The 3,250-nt window shown below is 46.4% G+C and overlaps 1 long non-coding RNA gene across 1 annotated transcript; it reads left to right on the top strand.

Moving 5' to 3' along the window:
- The first annotated feature begins 931 nt into the window (after positions 1–931).
- Positions 932–2,407, top strand: LOC141917781 (uncharacterized). The gene is made up of 2 exons (XR_012621449.1): positions 932–1,040; positions 2,090–2,407. It is a non-coding gene; the product is annotated as an uncharacterized LOC141917781 (long non-coding RNA).
- Positions 2,408–3,250: the final 843 nt, after the last annotated feature.

The following is a 3,250-nucleotide window of genomic DNA, read 5'->3' as shown; positions in this document are numbered from 1 at the left end:
ACACCATTGTTTAGGTGCCTGCTAGAAAACCATTTATTATCTTGCTGATCTGGATATTCTCAAGGATGCATTGTAAAGAAGCCTTGAAGCATGTTAAAATTGCAATGTGAGCCAAAGTCCTTGAGACAAGGACATTGGAGGGTCTTTTCTTTTGAGTCAGTAGTCTGTGGTGGTCACAAAAGCTGCCCCCGAACTCATTTCAGGACTCAAGTGTGCATGACCGGAAAGAGGTGGGAATAAGAAAATGAGTTACGGGAATTATCATGTTTATGTATGAGAACTTGTTTATTATGTATTACTGTATCCTATATAATCAGCATGCTACACGAGTTAGGGGTGCGTTGTTGGTGAGATGACTCCCCTGCGCACCTGGCCGTTAATAAAGAATGCCTGCGTCTTAATACTGCATTAGTGTTAAGGAGTTTCTTTATGTCCGATTTCAGTGACAGTAGTAGGGTATCCTATTAATCACTCTCAGAGACTCATGTTTTCAGTGCTTCACTTCTAGTCATAATTCACCAGTTGTGAGACTGGAAGCTGTATGACACTGTAAAATGCCTCAGGCAAAGCATATTTTGCATGAACAGTTGCACAGATGTAAATTAAAAAAACTAATTTATAACTAGAAATTACAGATTGTGTGAAATAGGACAACATGTACAGGCAATAGCATAGGCAACCTGACAAGCTGTTCTCTGTAAACTGTATCTTTAATAGCACATTCTCTTTATCGATTCATATATTAGTATTTATACAGTTGCAAGAGTTCCTCTTTTTCTTTTATCCTCCCGTATTGTAGGGAGCCGCCGGGCCACCCTTCCCCTGCGCGCGGGCATCTAAAGCACAAGCACGAGTCACCGGCAGCATGCACGCGTCACATGACAAGTATCCCCCACCATCCCATTCTAGAGTGGGGAGAGGGATGTTGTGTGATTTACCCGTTCCGATTTCCGCGTTCCTTTTACTCCTTCCGGGTTAGCAGGCAGACAGGCCGGTTCGCTTCCTTCTGTCCCGCGACTGCCTCACCGCCTCACCCCAAGGTTCGTCAATACCGCGGCGGGGCTGGCGGTATCGGCCGGTGGGTGTGTTGTTCTGTGGTGCGCGGGGGCACCTTCGCTTTCTTCTAGCGCGGATTCGGGGCCGGCTGTTGTTGAGGAGAAGGCTGTCGTGTCCCGCTTTTGTAGCGCCCAGGGAACGGCGGGAACGAAGGGCAGGAGGACGTGTGGAGAAGGCAGGTGATGCGGAAAGGGGCACCCGGGAGCGCTCCCGGGTGGGGGGCAGAGAGGTGGTTCCGGGCTTTCCTCTGGGCGGGTGCAATGGACACCGGCTATTGTAGCTGTGAGTAGCGGTGGGCCCGGGCAGCGGAGGACGTCTGTCCAAGGTCAGCCAGTGGCCACGGGCTATAAACAGCGGTGGGAGTGAAACGGGGCTGCTGCTTTATGGGCCCGTGGGGAGCGGTGGGCTGCTGTAGTGAGCGGTGGGCACGGCGCGGCGCGTTAATGTCTCTGTAAATGTGGGTGGTGGGATTCCGGGCGAAGAGCTTTTCCCTCCGTCAGCAGCCAGTAGCTATCTGCTAGTGAGGGTGGCCCGGTAGCCGACGGGGAGAGTCTACTGGCTCCCCTGCCCGCTCCTCGCTGTCCCACTTTGCCCGGTAGTGTCTTTCCCACTCGAGTGTCTACTTTGGTATGTCTCCTGACGCCTGTAAGTTGCTGTCCCCCTCAGGGTAACTCCTTTAGGAGCTCTGGCTGGGGTTTAAATTGTTTGTCTGGTTCCTTAGGGTGCAGAAGATTTTCACTTCTCAGAGTTGCTTGTTTAGAGCAACGGTGTAAAGAGAATGTGGCTTTGAGTTATAGAAATATCAATCTGTAGGTCAATTTGTAACATCAATTTTCTCGTGGGCTTGCTGCTTCAGTTTGATATTTGCCTTGCTCAGTTTGGAAAAACAGGGGATTTTGTTTTTTAGCTGGAAAGAAAAGGTGAAAAATGATCATCTTGTGGCTAGTGTCAGTTGACTGGGCTTAAGCTGCTGAGTTTACATACTTTCTGTCTAGTATCATTAATAATTCTTGCTTTGTTTTTACATGTGCAGCAGGGATTCTATACATGGCAAGGAGTCTGCTGTGAGGTCTGGGTGAAATGGTGAGCCTTCTGCGCGTTGCTATTAATGGATGCTCAACTCTGTTTTTTGGCAATGTGTTACCACCTAAGGTGCATTCTGCAAAGATGCCGTGTTTGCGAATGTTTAGAACCCACCAGATGGTCAGATCTCAGGCAGCTCCAAAGCCAGGTAAACTGATTAAACTATTGTAAATAATCTCTTATTTTAAAACTCAAAGATAGCTTGAATTTTTTTCAGATATGTGTTAGTACAGAAAAAACTTAAAATAAAAAGAACACTTTTAAATGATGTCAGCAGCTTACTTGAGTCAGTTGCAGTACAACTTTAAAGTGCTTATGCAGAAGGTGTTTGTGTTTATTATGAATACTTTGGATCCAAATAGTCTTTAAGGGTAGGTGGTCAGAGCTCCTGCTGACACCTTGCTTGAGGGAAGTATTTAAACAAATGTTTTTCTTAGCTAAAAGCCTGAGTTTTGGTAGTGCAACTACAAAACTTGCAACCACAAAACCACAACTTTTGGTAGTGTAACTCTGTGCATGCAGGGGAAAATACAGCCATCACAAAGAGAGCATCTGCAAGCATGACTATATGTAGTTGTAATTATCCCATCTAAAAAAGTCTCTTTGTTCAGGAAACTTTTATGTTGTACCATGTTGAAGAACTTTTGATTTGCATCTTTACATGTAGGGTTTGTTGGTATATTTGTACTGATTACATTTTAGTGCAGATAAAGGTTCAGGTATTTTCAGAAAAAAAAAAAAGAGGGGAATGGGGGCATCCTTGGTGTCATGGTTTGAGCCCAGAGGGCACTGGCACCATGCAGCTGCTCACTCACTCACTCCTTCCCCCTCAGGAATGGGAAGGAGAAAATAAAGAAAAAGGCTCAGGAATTGAGATAAGGACAGGGAGGGATGATTCACCCATTATGGTCACAAGCAAAAGACGGACTCCTTAGAGGAAGAAAAAGAACGTCAATTTAATTCAGACACTAACAACAACACCACTTAACAGAGTAGGACAGTGAGAAGCATTACCACATCTTAAGAACACCTTCCCCCCACCCCTCCCTTCTTCCCAGGCTCAGCTTTGCTCCTGATTTCTCTATCTCCTCCACCCCAGTGGCACAGGGCG

This window comes from Strix aluco, chromosome W (genome assembly GCF_031877795.1).
Source record: "Strix aluco isolate bStrAlu1 chromosome W, bStrAlu1.hap1, whole genome shotgun sequence".
NCBI lineage: Eukaryota > Metazoa > Chordata > Aves > Strigiformes > Strigidae > Strix > Strix aluco.
The sequence above is the reverse complement of the archived record's forward strand: the minus strand, read 5'-3'. Positions and strand labels throughout refer to the sequence as shown.